Raw genomic sequence first — 19745 nt, forward strand, 5'->3', positions numbered from 1 at the left:
CTGGATACGAGAATTTTTAAAACTTCAAAGTGATTCTTCACCATTAAGAGATGGGGCCAAAAACGATATGCATCATGATATTTCAAAACGTTGTGGGTGGATTTCAACAAAACTTGGTGGACAGGTTGGGTACATGACAAGGACAAATTTATTAGATTTTGGCAGCTTCTTCTTGTCACCTAACCAACTCATCCACCAAGTTTCATCCAAATCCGAACATAATTTTTGGAGAAATCATGCTATATTATATATCGTTTTTAGTCCTATCACTCAATGGTGAAAAATCACTTTAAAAATTCTTGGATCCAAATCTGGATTCAGATCTTCACCAAAATCAAATCATTTCGGCCTTCTCACATACCTAAGCGCTACACCAAATTCCATCTGAATCCGTCCACAACTTTTTCAGATATTTTGTTCACAAACAAACAAACATACAGACCAACAGGGGTGAAAACATAAGCATCCACCTTCGGTAGCAGAGGTAATTATTCAGCCTGCCAGAAGTATGCCCTCTACCGAGTGCCATTCTCGTTACCCTCACCAGTTGAGAGGGTATTGCATTTGGGTCCATTTGTTACTTGTGAAATTGAAGATTCACAAGTATATTGGTTTGTCTGGTCTGTGATTCTGTTTGCTACTTGCAAAATCTAAGATTTGCAAGTGCTGTGCAGTATATTGGTTGGTCTGGTCTGTAAGTCTGTCTGTCTCAGTGTCTGTCATTCACCTACAGGTCACAATTTTAAATATTTTTTAACTGATCTTCATGAAATGGTAGAGTTGGTCAAGCAGCCTATTGATTTTGAGGTCAAAAAAGTCAAAAGGTCAACAAAGACTAAAGGTCAACAACTTCGGTATAATTCCTAAAATCCTCAATTTTCATCTGATTGACTTGAAATTTGAACAGGATTTGCATATCAGGTCACTCACTGAATTCAACCACCAATTATTTTTAAGGTCAAATTTGTTTTAAGGATTTCGCAAGTGTTGTGCTATGCACACATCTTTCTTATGACAAAACATTTCAGTCTGTCTCATTTGTATGTTTGTCTGTGAGTGTGACACACCTTCAGATATCTTTGTCAAACTTTACCAGAGGATTCTGAAGGACAAAAGTGAGGCTGTCAATGTATTTTGACTATATACGTCAAAGGTCAAGGTGACAGTGACGTTATTTGCATAAAACAGATATAAACAAAAGTGTTTGCACTGCGTGACATCAAACTTGACAAAAACGAGTTGGAAAGCATCACCTACAAATTCTGAGCAGATTTGACTATTGGATCATTATTAAGATTTCTGTCAGGGCTGGGGGACAGATGACGCATTTCCAAAATGGCAGCAATCCGTTGACATATAGCATTGCTTCCATTGCAACAAAGTCGCACATGTTAAAGTATAGTGTTTTTTTCAGGACAAAAAAAGACGATAACTCAAATGCTTCAAGATGCAGGTATAAAATTGCAGCCATGTTCAAAGATCAAGGTGAGAGTGACGTCATCTGCATGATTTTCATCATACCCATCAGGCTATTGTCTGAGGCCTTCTTGTTTATTTGTCTGTCTGTCTGTGTCTGTCTGTACAGAACGTGAGTTTGTGTTTTAATTACATTAGACCCTTTAGAACTTTACGACCCTAAGACCTATTAATTCCCATAATCCCCTTTACAACTCTGAAGAACCTTACAATCCTTTCTACCCTTGAGACCTTCACAACTTTCAGACCTTTTAATACCCAGTAGACCCCTTTGACTGTTAAACCATTTTTAGACATTTTAAGACTCTTCAGACCTTAAATTACACCCTTAAGACTCCTTCAACCTTTTAAGACCCTTTTCACACTTTAAACCATTTAGACCTTTTCAGATCTTTCAACTGTTACACCTTTCGACCTTTGACCTTTACAACTTAACAATTTGGGCCTTTCATTTGCAAGCAACAACCTTTCATTTAGTACATTCTTCTATTTATTTGCCACAAAATATAGCACACAAAACAAGTCCTGGTGAGGGTGTGCAATCTGTTTGCACTTTTTTGTTTTTAATGGAACTGTTGGATGAGCTGTCTCGTATGGTGTTCCTATCTGAACCCACTTGTATAATGCATTCCCATTCTGTTGTTCCAGGTTGAAATCCCATGAAATTCCACCAAAAATGTTACCTCAGGGTTAAAAAATGAAAATCTGTATTGGAACAACATTTAAATGTGGAGTCATTGTGCAATGTCTCAATTTATAATTTATGTGAAACTTCTTTGCAGATCTGATGTCCTGTGACTTGGTGGCCATTTTCTTTTGACCTTGGCAATGTCTATCAGAGGTCTACTTCTTGTGTATGGCAGCTTGGCTGCTGGGTAGCTATCATTTTGTTGGGGAATGATGATGCCACTGATGCTGTGCCCCTATACCAGTACATTGGATACTCATTTCATCAACCTTGGAAGGATGACAAGCTGAGTCAACCCTACCTGGTGTTAATTCAATGGCCAACAAGGCTCAAACTCAGGACCCTAAGATCCCAAGCCAGCCACCCTAACCACTAAGTCAACACTAGGCTCTATCAGAGGTGAGTCATTTTCTCTCAAAGAAAGATGCTGAAAAACTTGAGTTTCTATTAAATGCTGAACTGGATTGATTAATTATGTTTGATGATTAGGAAATATTGGAGATCATTTAAGCACAAAATTTGTTTGGGAAACTTTGGTGGACTTTTCTCAATCAGGAGATAAAAAAACAACTCAAGGTGTTGTTACGTCAGTTACGGAATTGAACAATTTTCACTCAGCGCATTGAAATAGGCATTCACACAATGTCCTTTTCAGTATTCTCTGCATTTGAGGTGCAACCAGTGTGTATACATTGGAAAGAACCATCTTTAACTCTTAATTAATGAGAAATTTCTGAAACTGATGAAACAAGAACTGACGTAACATCATCAATTTGATGATGTTACGTCAGAAACGTTGGCTGATGATGTAACTTCATGGTGATTTCTGAGGTGTGGAAACCCCTTTCCAGATTGGGCAACTTGCCAGAGAAAAGATGAAAAGATACAAGGCAGAGATATCAGATGAAAACCGAAATTAAGTTCGTCGGAAGAATACAGAACAAACAAAAAGTAGCCGAGCAACATAGGACGGCAAGAAAGGAAATATCATTGTGCCAAGATGAAAATGAGAATGCAAAAAATGAGAACTCGAAAAAAAGCAGCAGCTGTTCAATGTTCATGTCAACTCAAATCCAGCTCTTCACGCAGGGAATGCTGGTGTCGCTACCCCTTCAAAAGCATTTCCACCGGTGCAAGGTCTGGGAAAAGCAATGTGACGTATCGGAAATGCATTACAAATAGGTCCCCGGAGACAAGCGTGCATTGTCAACAAGCTGGCAGATAAGTTTCGGATCAGTGTAAAATGAGGACATTCAAAATGCACAAACCCAGAGATGGCAGAAACTGAGGGAGCTATCTGGAAATTTTTCCAGTGACAAAATATCTCATCAGATGCCTGGGAGGTAAATTAAATCACTGTGAAGACAGATCACACGCGAGTAAAATTGCAAAAGAAAGTCCCAATCACGACAGTTATGGAAGCATTCAAGCAGTTAAAAAATGAATATCCTCGTCTGAAAATTGGCAAGTCTAAATTCGCTGCACCATGGTCAGAAAATGTTGTTTGTCTCAGACAAGAACCATAATGACTGTTGTTGCCAATGCCATGAGAACTTTGAGATGCTCTTGAATGGCATTTGCAAATATCTCCCCGATTTGCCAAATGCCTAAGCATTGATTTAACTCGGTATGTGCGGCTGGAACGTTAATTGTTCTACATGGGAGTGTTGTGACTGCAAATACTTTGGCCTGATTAATCATGATCTGTTTATCATCGGAGGTGATGCTGAAATACCGAACAAGTATTTCAAATGTAATGACAAATACCAAAAAGAGGCCGTGATTGTATTCATGAGTGAAGCAAAAGTGGAAGTCATAAAGCAGTTGGGACTCCTGCAAAGAGGCAGCTGGCCGAATATGAAGGGATACTGCAGAGGACTTTTCACAGAACTTTAACATCAGGTAGCAGAATGAGATCATGTTAGCACACTCGGTGTCAAATTGGGTGACACTCATCACAGCTCTCCTGAATATGACAGAAAGCAGTACATCTCTCATGATGGTGAGTGATGAACTATACAAATAAATGTCAGTGTGTGTGTGTGTGCGCGCGCGCACGCACACACGCGTCAGTGTGTCTCCTCTATATCTCCAAAACCATAAAACCTAGCAGCCTGAAACTTTTCATTGGTATGAATAAAACTCTAAGGAAGTGCAAGAGTGAAAATTGGGTGTTTGCATTAATTAAAACATCCCTTATGAAGATAAATAATGGCATTATTTAATCATATCCTTCATCAGGCGATCCTCGGCCACCTCACTCTCAGGGGTCTAAAGGCGCTTCCTGGGTAACCTCGCTGGGGTCAGAAGCTGCCATGTTTTTTTGGCCTGCTCAACCACCATGACTTGGAACAGGTTGCAACGATTTCTTCACGACAAAGTTTTTATTTTCACTTTCCCCACTCATATTATCAAATGCCTCTTCATCATAGCTCCGAATCGCTGTCCACATCACTTTCCTAAGTTCAATACTTTTCAAATTAGGAGCTTGGAGCGATTTTATGCATTATGTGATACGATTTTCTATGATCCACTCTCATGGACTAATTAAAGTATAACATCAAAATATTATTTCGGTTTTGAGGATCGGATATCGTCCGGACTAAATAAGTGTCGAAAGCTGTTGTGAAATCTGATAATTCAAAGAAATAATGAGTCTTATAAGTAAGCTGATATACCTATTTACTTTAAGCAAGCAAGGCTATGTTCCCTCCTTCTCCATAGATACACAACAAAATGTGAAATTTCCAAAGCATTAAACACCTTTTTTTACTGTTTGAAGAATGATATTGAGTGAAAAATTTTTTAGAAACGTGCCAAAATTAACGAGTTACATTGAGCTCTATGATTAAATGCATTCAATGCTCGACCTCATGCCCTGTCCCCCAGAGGGACTGCCTATCCATAGCATCTGCCAGATCTGTCTATATTTTTGGAGATTTCGTGAGGTGCCCTACAGGGTATCAAAGCAAATCTGGTTTTAAAAAAACCAAGAAAACGGACGTTTTAAAAAAACAGTCATAATGTTTGCGTGGACCCCGAACCGATGTACCACGTGATGCATGCACAGACGAGCAAGCAAGATGGCGGATTATCTGCAATGTGTTTTTTCATGGGCGATTTAATTTTGTGATGTCTCCAGAGTTGTTCTGCACCAAGCTGCAACTCTTTTGTGGACAAATTCATTTTATTTCATGAAGTGCTGCATGCACGGTGAAGACCTTCATTAAAGTGAAAGGGATCCTGTATGATATGCAGTGAAAGCCTGGCCAACTGTTGTTTATCAATCATTTAATTGGAGTGCTTGCATGAGTGCTTAAGCGACATGCCGAACGCCTTACAGTCGATCTTGGTACCATACTACATCCTTCTGAGCGAATTGTTCACTCTCGACAGACACTTTTGTCCGCCATGTCAATCACAGCGAGTGGTTTGTGCTCCGTCGCCCTGAGCGAGTGGTTCGTGCTCCGTCGCCCTGAGCGAGTGGTTCGTGCTCCGTCGCCCTGAGCGAGTGGTTCGTGCTCCGTCGCCCTGAGCGAGTGGTTCGTGCTCCGTCGCCCTGAGCGAGTGGTTCGTGCTCCGTCGCCCTGAGCGAGTGGTTCGTGCTCCGTCGCCCTGAGCGAGTGGTTCGTGCTCCATCGCCCTGAGCGAGTGGTTCGTGCTCCGTCGCCCTGAGCGAGTGGTTCGTGCTCCGTCGCCCTGAGCGAGTGGTTCGTGCTCCGTCGCCCTGAGCGAGTGGTTCGTGCTCCGTCGCCCTGAGCGAGTGGTTCGTGCTCCGTCGCCCTGAGCGAGTGGTTCGTGCTCCGTCGCCCTGAGCGAGTGGTTCGTGCTCCGTCGCCCTGAGCGAGTGGTTCGTGCTCCGTCGCCCTGAGCGAATGGATCGTGCTCCGTCGCCCTGAACGAGTGGATCGTGCTCCGTCGCCCTGAGTGAGTGGATCGTGCTCTGTCGCTCTCAGCGAGTGGGTCGTGCTCCGTCGCCCTGAGCAAGTATGCCGGTTTCGGAAGTTGGAGCGGATCCCTCCCAGGTTTCAAAATATGCAACGGTGTGTGTGTGTGTGTGTGTGTGTGTGTGTGTGTGTGTGTGTGTGTGTGTGTGTGTGTGTGTGTGTGTGTGTGTGTGTGTGTGTGTGTGTGTGTGTGTGTGTGTGTCGTTGATTGGTATCTACATATGCGGGATTCAGAATGTGGAATGGATTCTTCCCATAGAGCCTGCACAGCGAATGCGGGCCCTAGTTATTTGGCTGAGTTGACTGTATATATCCGATCATTGTGAGGGCGAGAGTGTTGCATTGTGGGTACTTGGGGAATTATTGAATGGTTGCTTGTTTTGTCCATATGTGTCATTTCTCAGTCGGTGTATAAATCTGATTTGGTCTCTGACTCATCCTGCTTGTTATGATGCTGCCATATAGCAGCTCTGGGGGAATCTGTATGATAGAGTTTGGCACAGTTACATACAGCTTTGATAAGATCACATCACATGACTTGGTAAGATTGGCCAAAGATAAGCTATCATGTGACTGCCTATCAGCACAGTAGTCGCTTGTCCAAGGATGTCAATCTGCACGGTAACGAGCCTCTGGACAAGGGATCTGACAGGAGGTCTCTGAAATGAGGGACTGTCGTGGTCGCTTCGCAACTCACCAAGTTCAGACCGGAGTTATCCAGATCGACTGGGGACCATAATAATAAGTTGCAGTCTGTACTGCAAAACTCCCAATGATGTGGGCCTGGGGGCATTATACCCAAATCTTTGTGTTTCTTCACACCAATGGGAGGTCATATCTGTGGCTTGTCTTGTCGATGCACAGGGTAAGTACATTTTTCTTGTTTGGTTGAGGGGCACAAGAAAAATCATACTAGATTTTTGCATCGTTTAGTGAAAGAAGCGTGTGTGTGTGTGTGTGTGTGTGTGTGTTTTTGTGTGTGTGTGTGTGTGTGTGTGTGTGTGTGTGTGTCTGTGTGTGTGTGTGTGTGTGTGTGTGTGTGTGTGTGTGTGTGTGTGTGTGTGTGTGTGTGTGTGGTTGATTGGTATCTACATATGCGGGATACAGAATGTGGAATGGAGTCCTCCCAGGGTGGGCTCAAAAAACCACCTTCATTTTGGTAAGGGGTCAGGATTCACGGCCCAAGCTATGAAGTTTTGTTCTCAAAGTTTTGTGCCGAGGGTTCTCTTCAGGATCGTAACTCAGCCCAGGACAGCTTCAAACTGTAGTATGTTTGTAGTAATATTCCCAGGGATGGTTTTTAGTATTTCTGTGAGGTCCTTTGTCATCATTCCCCTGTGGTTTTTCATCATCACTAGTACAACTATGGAATTCTTCAACTTCCAGGATCTTTTCACTTCATTCTTGAGGTCTTGGGATTTGGTCATTTTCTTGATTTCTGCATCGTTAGTCCAAAATCACTGCTATAAACACCTCAATAAGCAATGCCTTCTTCTCTTTTCTTTGCACCTAACTATGATATCTGGTCATAACACTTTGTTTTCGATGTTCATGCCCGATGGGATCATAAGGTCGTACATGAGCGGTGGGTACTACCATGCTTTCAGTGATTGCTTTTGGTTAATTTTCCCACAAATTTTCTGGAACTGGAATATCAAAGTTTTTGCAGATGTGCCAGCAGATAACTTTGCAAACTCTGTTGTGTTGTGTGTACAACTGTTCTGACATTTTAATTTTTTTTCATGTTCAGTCATGTCGCATCACATATCATTCTCTTTGCTCAACCCACCTCCACCCTCCCTCACCTGTCCCGTTTAATTTTTTCCTCTCCCCCCCCCACCCTTCTCTCTCACTCTGTCCCCTCCTCACTCCCCCCTCCTAATAAAATGCAGCACTCCCCTAGCCTGGTGTTGGCTCAGTGGTTGGTGTGGCGGCTTGGGATCCTCAGGTCCTGAGTTCAAGCCCCGTCGGCTGCTGAATTAATACACCAGGGGGTTGACTCAGCCTGTCATCCTTCTGAGGTCGGCGAAATGAGTACCAGTTCCAGTGTGTGCACTGGTAGAGGGGCACTGCATCAGCGACACAGTCGCGATTCAAGAAATGATAGCTACCCCGGCAACTGAGCTGCCATATGACCACCACCAAGCACTCTCCTCCCACAACTCTGTTGCTCTCTCACTGTCTCTGCCTTTCTGTCTTCTGTGTGTGTGTCTCTCTCTCATGCCCCTTCCTACCCGCAGTGGAAAGCAACGTTTGGTGAGGTGTCACTTTCCCAATCTCCCCCCCCCCAACCTCTCGCTCTTCTCTCTCCCTTCCTAGCTACCCCTTCTCTATCCTCTCTGACTCTCCTCCCTCTTCTCACCCTACACCTGCCTCCTTTCTCTCTCACTCTCTTTCTCCCCCCCTCCCCCCACCCCCCACTATTTATTTTCCCCGTCAGCAAAGCAACAGGTTGCATTTGCTCGTGATAAATATGCTGTGGTGACGTTCAACCGGCAAAATCATGGCACTTGCTAATGGAGAGGGAAACATCAAGACCTTACAAATTTTTTCTGATGGCAGAGGGAGGCAATTCCAAAACTGATACACCCTGAGGTCAGGTATGAGAGCATGTGCCGGAACAGCATGTTCCCTGAAGCTCCACAACTGTGAAGCAATGCCCTGCACAAGTTTGCTGAAAATATTTCAGAATTCTTTTCTTGTCAGCTGGGTCAGTTGTGGCATAACAGAGAAATTGTTAGGTATGGCCTAGTTCAGGTGCTGTTTCATTGTTATTATCTGGCAGAGTTTATTAGCCCCTGCTGTACTTAATCTGAAATGGGGGCATATGGATTTGGTCTCGATTTTCGTGTATGTGCATGTGTGCGTGCATGCGTCCACAACCATCCCTCGGACACGTATGAACCGATTTTATTCCTACTTGACACAAAGGCAACACATGATGGAATACATATGCACATCATTTTTTTTCCATCAGATCCAAGATGGCCACCTGGCAGCCATTTTAGTTATTAAAAAAAAACACCCGGTGTCGAACACGACCTCAACCATTTCTCTGACATGCATGGTCCAATTTTGTTCAAGCTTGGCACAAGCGCAATACATGACGGCATACACATCAGGTCAGGTCAGGTATGGGAGCATGTGCCAGAGCAGCGCGTCGCTGCGTCCATTTTCCACCGGTACTCCAGGGGCTTCCGTCTGGCCATCCCCCAGGCAGATGCCTGGCCCATCCCCATCTCCTTGAGATGCAGATCAACCTGCTGCAACCATGAGGCACCTGGTCGGCCAATTGGCCTCCTCCACTCACGAGACTCCCTCGCTGAAAGAATCTGGTGAGCAGGATCAGCATCAGGAAAACGAGCCACATGTCCATACAGCCGCAGCTGACGCTCACGGATTATGCAGGTAACAAATCTCATTTGAGTCTCTCTCAGTAACCGCTGGTTGGACACAAAGTCCAACCAGCGATAGCCAAGGATTCTACGAAGAGACCTGGGACCAAAGGAATTAAGTCTCCGTCTCAGATCCTTGGTCAGAGTCCAAGTCTCGCATCCATAGAGCAAGACTGGAAGTACCAAGAACCTTAAGACTCGGACTTTCGTCCTCCCGCACAGGTACCGGCAGCGCCACACCCCATTATCCAGTGAATCCATGACTCCCCAGGCCTGACCCAGACGTCTATTGACTTTTGACTCACAGCCAGCAGAGACATGAATATCACTGTCAAGGTAAGTGAATCTCTCCACGGCCTCAACATCCTCACCAGAAACAGGCACAGACAGGACAGCAGCATCCAAGATGTCATTGAAAGCCTCGATCTTAATTTTTACCCAGGACCCATACACATGCACCCATGCACATGCACCTCACTTTATTTTGTGATCTGCTCAAAGGTGGCCGGCTGGTAGGCTGGTGGCCATTTTAGTTGTAAAAAACCTGATGTTGAACACGTCCTCAACCATTTCTCAGACAACATTTATCAATGTTGTTCAAACTTGGTACACAGAAAATGAATAATGGCTTACATAAGCTTGTCATTATTTCCGACATCAGATCCAGTATGGCTGACTGGCGGCCTTTTTAGTTGTAAAAAAAAAAAAAAAAAAACGGTGTCGAACATGTCCTCAACAATTTATCGGACATGCATTTACCAATGTTGTTCAATCTTGGCATCAGATAATGATGGCTTACATATGTACGGAACTTTTTTTTGAGATTAGATCCAATATGGCCGACTGGTGGCCATTTTGTTACTTAAATGTGTACCCAACCATTTCTCAGACATGCATGGTATGATTTTGTTCAAACTTCGTACAAGCACAGTACATGATGGCATACACATGCCCCTCAATTTATTTTGTGATCTGGTCAAAGATGGCTGACTGGTAGACTGGCCATTTTAGTTGTACATAAATATGGGCTCGTCTTTTAACTCCATCAGCAAAATTACTAAAACAACATGGGGCTATGACATTTTATGTCTTTTTTACTTGTTCAATTTGAAGTTAATTTAAAAAGTACTTTTTGGTCAAAGTTCATTCAAATGTTATTATAGATTTGTAAGTTACTTGAGTTACATTATGTTTTTTTGTCCATTATGGATGTCCAGTTACATCAAATATCCTTGCAAGTTACATTATGGTTTTTGTCCCATAATACTTCACTGGGTTTTAATTGATTCCAGCTCATAAGTAGGTATTAATAAGGCTATCGACTAAGGCATTGTCCTTGTCATTATTAATCAATCATGTTAAATTCAGAGAATTTTCCAATGTAACTTGTGGTGTCCCAGATGGAGTAACATTTGATATTACGTCAGTTCCAACAATATGGATGATAATTCAGCAGAGCTGGGATCTCCAGCATCTGTCAAGTGTTTATGCATCAAATGAGTAAGAATCAAGTCAAAAGATCAGCAGTAGCACTCTAATAAAAAAACCCAGACTGCCTAGAATATTGAGAAAATATCTGGAAAAAAAAATCATTTGAACGTTATGTTAGTTACAGTGGAATTGCCCTGCACTGCATTGACTAATCGATTTGTCAACCAATGTACTTTCCTTCTGAATACACTAAATAAGTTCATCCATGAGTCTTCAATGCCATACTCAGAAAAATGGAAGCAAAGTCTTTATTTGGTAGTGTATTAATTTGGGGGAAAAATATAAAAAGGTGGCTTTCGTGGCAATCACATTCTAAGGTACGTGCTGCATCAATATAAGTAATTTGAAAAATTGTAGCATCAAATCTGCTGGTTGTAGTTGCAATAATGATGACGTGGTATGGGAACGTGGAATTCCTAGCATGTGTGGAAAGCATATCAGGTTCATGAACATATCAGGTTCATGAACATATCAGGTCCTAGCATATCAGGTTCATGAACAGTAAATAGCATTTCATATAATCTCATGAAAAAACATGTGAGTATCAATATTTCTGTGAGTGTGTGGAGCATATAAGTAGGAGATAGTAAAGATTGAGGCAGTGCAGAGTCTTTAAAATCACAAAAAATGTCGATATTCTCAAAAAAAGAATTATATAACATCTGTTGCTGATCTGTAAGCCACAAAAGCAGTCGATTAATTGTGCAATTGGTACTGACGTTAAATAAGTATATGGTTGTTTTAAAAACTAATTGTGGAGTAACATGACAGCATTCATGCTTTTTCAGGCTTATAGTTAGTTATTACTGGCCTCCAACAGTGCGGTAGCACTGCGCATTAATTAAGTTGCACGATACTAAAAAAGGGTGTGAACAATATATTTATTTTTGGATACAAAACAAATAATGCTTCCACCACCCTCCCTGCTCTCATATATGAGTTGTCACCCATGTGTACTCCTCCAGCCATATTAAACTAAAACAGGTTACCACCTCTTCTATGCACATCTTGGCAGGTCTGGTCTTTGTCGGTGATGGTTTTTGTTGAACCTTTTTTGAATGGTTAGTAGTTTTCTTCTTTTAGTATCCAATTTGTCAATTTCTCCTTGTGGCTAATGTTACTACCTGCCAAGTGGCTTTATTGGCAAGGCAGTTGTCTGTTTTCCCTGTCTTTCATATTTCTTAGGTAGGATTCAGATTCATGATGGAACAAGGATGTGAATCTATGCAGAAAGATGTTTGGGCTCGGGCTGTCTCTGTCTCTCTCATTCCTTTTGTTCTGTTATATCCTGATGCGTTACATGTTCTAGCTCCTCCATGAGCCTTTGACATTTAATCAACAAGAAAAGGACATGAGGAGATATTGGTGTGCATTTACATGAACGTTAGCAGACAATAGATAAAGCAACATAATAAATGGAATTTGATCCCACGATCATAGCACAAAGCACCATGGGTTCAGATGCGAAACAGGCCAATGCAGTCTTATGAGGAAGGAATATTGGAAGGGAAAAGGATGTATGGAACATTTGTGACAGCAGTGGGATCAAAACCCTGCCATTTTGAGAACACACTATTCTCAGAACAACTCTTGTTTCTCATGATAATAGGTATAAATCTGATGAGAATCTCATTGGATTCCATCAGAAATGTATGTAAGAGTACTTTTAGATGGCCTCCACTCCTGCTTTATTCGATCTCGGTCTACTATTGATTTAATCACGTATGTGCATGTATCTGTGGAATTATGGTTTTTGCATCTGATTTATGTGACTATTGGAATAAAATCCTTGTATTCATGTTGTTATTATTTTCCACATTTCACATGGTTACACTTTTTTGTAACACACGACACTACAAACAGAATGATTCCCATTATTTACTGTACTAAGGATTGTCAATAATATAGACAACAACAGTGTGACAAAATAACATTTGTTATGACAACATTCATATAAAATCCATTGGTGTTCACTGGAGGCTGGTCAATAAGAGGAAGATGGGCAAATGGATTTACCAACTACAAAAAAGGCAACAGCATATAGATAAGGGTGAAGATGAGTTGACAGAAGCAATCTGCATCATACTCTCCTTTGAGCTGTCTAGTCTGGGTTTTATTCCAGGCCCACCGATAAACTGTCATTTTTATCCTTTTTGGGGGCAGTCAATCGAAGAAGGCATTAATCAGGCTCTCCCATCTACTACATTCACTTGTGTATGCTAAAGATTCCACGGTACCTTTTGAAAATTGGAAATTGTTGCTCAAGGTTGACTGCTATTTCAGAAGCAGCCAGTGATTGAGGAGTGACCGTCCAAGGGTAAATGCTGAGATAGGGAAACATTCAAGGGATGCCGAGTTAGATTAGGTTGATGGTAAGAATGGGTTAAACAATCAATGTAAACTTAATGTAACATAATTGGAGATTATAACATTGAAGTTAATTGTCTGTTGATAAAGCACATGCAGGAATGAGGGGTAAACCTCCTTTTGTGTCTCGAAGCTTCCACATATCCATGTATATTTTATCGTTGTTTAACCTTTTAAAGTGTATAGATGACCCTTTTATGCAATCGACAGCAATGTGATAGTCTGCAAATAAATTTTGTTCGATATCAAGTTAAAAAAAAGTTTTCTCAATCTTTTCTGATTTCCACAACTTATCTCAGACCTGAGAATCTTTTTTGCCAGTTAGAACAAACGTTCAATGTGTCACGGAAGCACTTTCAGACATTTTTTGAAAAGTGCTGCAACAAAAGCAATGCAATTCAGGTCAGAGCAATTGCAGGCACATCAAAACTACCATGGTTTAAATTTTCCACTCCATTGAGGAGAAATGAAATACGATTTGAGCACATTCGTATTCCCAACAAAAACAATGTTTATGAGGTGCTCTATTCCCTTTGCAATTTCCAATACTGCTGCTCAGGGCAATATTATGTGCGATTTGAAACATGAATTCCAAACTGGACACACAAAAATATATTGCCACAAATACAATATTCTCCCTGATGAGAACTATCACTATATTACATGTTCTGGGAAATATTAAATTGCTGAACTTTTTGTTCACTCTGGGTTTTTGGAACAACTACAGAAGAGGAATTTGATATTGTTTTTGAATTTGTGTGCAACAATATTTATAATCTTTGAAGTGACAAGAACATTAGAACAGAGGTTTACCTCATACATGGAAGATAGCATTAGGAAGCAAGTGATGCATTGCCCACAATCGGCAAGTGCTCAGAGTATAACACCAAACAGGTTATCATTTTTGGCAAGCATGTGATGGTGTTTGCTTGTCAACCATTAATTGATGGCAAACAAATAGACAGAGCAATGGGAATATTTAAAAAAGGTTATTAAAGCTTTACGTTTGAATCAATCTCGCTAAAACTGTTTCGTGTTTAATCCTTCATGAAAAGATATTTGTTTCCACCCTATTCAAGACATGCTTGCTATATTAACTCAACAATTTACTTCTTTTCTGTTGCCCAGTACAGTGTTCACATTTATACACAGATTCCAAGGTCAAATCCCACATGCCATATTTATCTGTCCATTTTCTCTACTCTCTTCTCTTGTCTTCAAGTAAAAGAAAGCTGATGTCTCCTGATATACTTTTCCAACATGTGATGCATGCACAAGCTTCTCCTTGGTAGTTATATTTTTCCAATACAGATTTTTCTATTCTGTGGTTACGAATCCCATTTAATGAGTCTATCAATAAGAAGTACATGGCAAACATCTAAAGAATAGACTGATAGAGAAGAGACAACCATAAGACATAAGTATACAAATCAACAAGGTATCAAAAGTAAAATTGTTTGTGAGTAAGAATGGAGCACAACATCACAGGGATGATCTGCCACCTATAAGGAATGGATGGAAGAGTGGTATTGGAGTTTTCATCCCTATTCTTTTGTCTTTCTCTTTGCTTTGTGTGGAACATGCTTTCTAAATCTACACATGATTGCCTTTTAGTCACTTTTCAGCCTTGCTTGTTCAGAATGTATTATACCTGGTACCACAATAAAGAACTCTTTGTTTACCTTCCCATTTCCAAGCTTTCACAGACCTTGCTTGATTCCTTGGACTCAAGGTCTGTAAAACCTTAGACATAGGCAGGTCCAGATTTCAATATTTGTGCTTCAAAAAAAGTGTTATAGGCATTTTGTGCTAAAAGTTGGCAAACAAGTTTTTTGAGGGTAATTTGAGGCTGCTGAATAGAAAAAAAATTGTTTGCCAGGCTGAATTTTGGGGTTTTGACCCTCAAATTCCATAAAACAAAATGGCCGCCATTTTACCATATTTTGCACTATAGCTCGGCTTATATGTATCACAGGAGGTTAAAAATTATGACAATACCCACGTTTGTGATACTGAGACATACTGTTACATAACTTACGACTAGTTTGGTTTGTGCGTCATCTTGAATTCCAAGATGGCCGCCATAGTTTAGCCCAATTCAGTAATAAATGAGCCCAGCCTAGAGGAATAAGCAATAGAGGAAGTTGAAAAGTGTATGGTAATACACAGGTTTGTGATATCAAGAATTCTAATATGTTGCGTAAATCTAAGTTATAACCAGTTTGGCTTGCTCGCCATTTTGAATTCCAAGACGGCCGTCATTTCTCGGTTTCTTTGTATTGAATGTAATCAGGCCAAAAAGACAGATTATCAAACATCTGTACTGTAAATACATAATTGGCATACATGAATACACAACCAAGCACATCCACACACCACACACCATCCACATCTACAGCCCCCACCCCCCCCCTCCACAGACCACACACACACGATATTACTTAATATATGCTGAAGCTACTATTGATTATAATAGTTTAAAAATTGACATTACGAATTACGTGTTTGATAATTTTTGATTTTTTTTTATATTAGAAATAAAGGCAGTGGTCATGCTGAAATCAATGGCTTGAATCTGTTTTTCCATCTGAATTATTGTGATGCTTGATAAATGAAGTATGTTTATTTTAGTTATGATACTGTTACTTTGGAAATAACATACAAGGTGAAATATGAAATTCCAAGAGTATTTAAAGAGAATTATAATTAGAGCAGTCTAACTTAATGTTAATCAATATTTAACCACAAACTATTTTTCTTTCTATCATTACAGATATGTGACACCTCCGCAAGATCATGGATGCGCTAGTTAACTTGAAGAGATCCACCCCAGTTTCCCTCAATCTGTGCATAATATGTCAAGAGAGACGAGACATCCTGTACGATGCGTCAGAAAAAGGCCTGGGCACATTGTCGAAGATTACGCACGAACGACAAAAGTTACGAGATGTCAAGTACAATGATACGGTTGATAGACTCTTGAAGTTCCTGAATGAAGACTCCAAAAAGAAGATCCATTGGCACAAAACGTGCTATGCTACATACACAAGCAAAGAAAGACTTAGTAGACTTAAGAATGCATCCTTGAAAGAAAGTGGTCCCTATTCTTCTTCTGACTCTCCGTCAACATCAAGACCAGCAGAATCCCAGCCTTCCTGCCCAAATCGACTTAGTAGCGCACAGCCCACTAATTGGGAATTATGCTTGATCTGACAACATAAAAAAACCAAGCAGAAGTTAATTTCCATAACAACCTTTAACAAGAGCCAAGAAATATTGGAAGCTGCAATGTTTGACCAATAAATGAGTGTTTGTGTTGAGCTGTCAGTTACCTTATTGCAGCAGAAGGAAAGTATAATCTCTCCTGCTATGTTCAGTTTATCAGAAGGACATCCCAAACCAAAGACAACTCTCAGCATACAGATATTGCGAAGATTTGGCGATGCAATGAGCTGCAGTACTCTGCTGACCAAGGCCATATATTCAAGCTTAGGGAAGTGTGGAACCGGTATCGTACCATTGTCAAAGAATCCAATTTGGATATTCCACCCTCATTTACCAGTCGAATGGGCACATTCAAGGATAAGTTAGCTCCTCAGATTTCAGAATTCTACGAGGTAATTGTACTCCATGACAATGCACTGAGTGAGCGACGTTCTGTTCTGGTTCTGCTGAAGTTTGGCCACATACCTGTTTCAAAGATGACACAAACAGATGAAGAGGCAGCAGCTACACTCACCATTCCTACCTACCGACCACAAGAAGAAGAAAATGAGTTCCTGTCCATGATCCACATTGCCCTCAAGCTTAGAAGTGACATCCTTTCACACCCAGCTCATGAAGGAGTTAATGTCAGTGAAGAGGAAGCTATTACATGTGTACCAGATAGTTTGTACATGTTTCTTAAGCTAATGATAGGTGTCATCATTTTAAACATGTGTTATTTATGCATATGGGCTGATTAATGCATAAGGTGAATAATGGCAGCAATCTTGGAATTCAAGATGGCAGACAAACCAAACTAGATACAACTTAGGTGACAACATATTTGGAATCCTTGGGATCACAAACAACAGTATTGCCACCATATTAAAACTTCAATAATGCTTAGAAGCTGAGTTACAAGGCCAAAAAGAAGAAAAATGGTGGCCATTTTGTTTTTTTCAAATTAGAGGATCAAAATCTCAAAATTCAGTCTGGCAAACAATTTTTTTGTTTTCAGCTACCTCAAATTATCCTAAGAAACTTGTTTGCCCACTTTTAACATGAAATGCCTACAACATTCAATTTTTCTCAAAGCTAGACCTGTCTAAAATAGGAAGGCTGACAAAGAGTTCTTTGCTGTGAGCTGCTCTCCTGTGAGCTGCCGATCACGCAAGCAGTTGACTCTCAGAAACTTGTCTTCCGATTGTCTTGTGGCTTTGGGTCTGCCAGACCTCTTCCTGTCAGAGTTTCCTCCAGTTTCCAAGTGCCTTTTGATGGTGTAGGAAACTACACACTAACACCTTGGCTTCTTTGCAATTTCTCAAAAGGAAAGACCTACACTTTTAAGGGTTAGAATGGTCTGTCCCTCTTCCTTTGTTAATTGTCTTTTTCTCCCATTATGATAGCAATATACTACTTCCTGCAGTGCAATATTGTCCAAATAATGCTTCAGAGGGTGGAGAAACACAGTCTGTTCCAACACTGCTTTTATGCAGACATAAGGTTTGCAACCAACCAACTTTTGTTGGGACACCTGGAGGAATTGTTTGCAGCAAATTTCAAGGTTTAATTTACTTCCATTGCTGCAGAACAGCTGCAGTTGCTAACCCATTACTTGCTCCCTGAAAAGGGCCTTTTTAACAACTCTGAAATTTACATTATTTTTCAGTTTTTGGTCACCTAAACTTTTTTTTCTTAACCTCTGGCAGTTTAACGCTTAGCTTTGTACCATTTCAGGTTATTCACTGGACTTAAACTGCTTAAATTTCAGTAAAAACTGGAAAAATTGGGGTGTTCTAAAACTTTAGACCGGTGGTGTGTGTATGTTTATTTATTTACATATATATATATATATATATATATATATATATATATATATATATATATATATATATATATATATATATATTGTTACAAATTTGGAATTCGATCACACTCAACATACAGGTTCCTTTAGCTCAGTTATGTCAATAAGTGCATGTTCCCAAGAGAGCTCACCTTCCATTGTTTAATGGGCAGAAATTGATTAAATGCGCTGTGATTTTATTTTACCATTGCTTACTTTACCATTATTGTGATTACTATTTTACCATAACTAATTTAATAGTTAGGGAGCGATCACAACACAAAGGAAGACGCCCCTCCCCCTCTTCTGTGAAGAGGAAGAAGAACCCTTCCGTCATGATTCATGACGTAAACAACTCCCTCCCATCCGCGGTTGTGCGGGCACGAGGGGATGAGTCACGCCGAGGGGATGAGTCACGCCGGGAGTGGGGGAAGGGCGGAGAGGGATATAGTCCATGGGCCCAGGCCAGAAATTCCACTTGGCGGTACCATCTATGATTCTAAGGAAACCAATCCAAGTTATGATTTTTGAATTGGTGTATATATATATATATATATATATATATATATATATATATATATATATATATATATATATATATATATATATATATATATATATATATATATATATATATATCATATTTTGATGTGATAACCATTGCAGACTGGCAGCTTATTGGTAGTTATCATCTCTAGAATGTACCCACCCTCCGCATAATGAAAGCGAAAAGGCAAACTCAGAAACATTCACTCATGATGCAATTGCTGTTTCCACATGGGGCTAGAATGAACTGCAAACCACAAATACATGTCTGAAATGCTTTATTTATACCATCCGAATAATCCTTTCTGTCATTCCTGAAGGCAGAATTTGTTTTATGGCAGAAAGGAGCGAACAATAGGGCCTATCAAAATGTTGCTGATTAGTGATTTTCAGTACATATTATTTATAATATTGTCATACAAGTTCCCTGGGTAGTGCTACTGAACCGCAGTAGCCTACAACATGCACATGTTGTATGAGGAAAACATTTATGAACATTTTACAAGTTTTTACCACAGTTAAAGGAATTGCCCTTCCCCTACCCTTGTTCCAACAAGCGTCCAAAATGTGAAATTTACGGATAACCCAAATTTCACCACGCTACTGTGGCATGTTTATGTACTATGTTTTACTCATGCATATTTGTAGCCATGAATGTCCTTGTGATTGTGCCAAAACATTCACACCATGGATCAGTAGTCTAGTCTTCATCACTGTTTTCAGCATCAGAGTCCTCGAGGTCTACAACCTCTTCCTCGACATCAGCGGGCTGGTTGCTGCAGGTT

At 40.6% G+C, this 19745-nt stretch overlaps 1 protein-coding gene and 1 pseudogene across 2 annotated transcripts in view; one reads left to right on the forward strand and one right to left on the reverse strand.

The window, feature by feature from the left end:
- Positions 1-2429: 2429 nt before the first annotated feature.
- LOC147024521 (uncharacterized) lies at positions 2430-18379 on the forward strand (annotated as a pseudogene). The gene is made up of 2 exons (XR_015059075.1): positions 2430-2563; positions 16138-18379. The product of XR_015059075.1 is annotated as an uncharacterized LOC147024521 (transcript).
- Positions 2493-19745, reverse strand: part of LOC147024522 (uncharacterized) — a 28539-nt gene continuing 11286 nt past the window's right edge. Inside the window, exons 2-3 of the mRNA XM_085884527.1 lie at positions 13235-13321; positions 2493-3303 (exon numbers count right to left, since the gene is read on the reverse strand). The gene's annotated coding sequence lies outside the window, so the exon portion shown is untranslated. The remainder of the gene's footprint in view (positions 3304-13234; positions 13322-19745) is intronic.

This window comes from Eptatretus burgeri, chromosome 6 (assembly GCF_056783735.1).
Source record: "Eptatretus burgeri isolate ZD-2024b chromosome 6, Ebu_testis_v1, whole genome shotgun sequence".
Taxonomy (NCBI): Eukaryota; Metazoa; Chordata; class Myxini; order Myxiniformes; family Myxinidae; genus Eptatretus; species Eptatretus burgeri.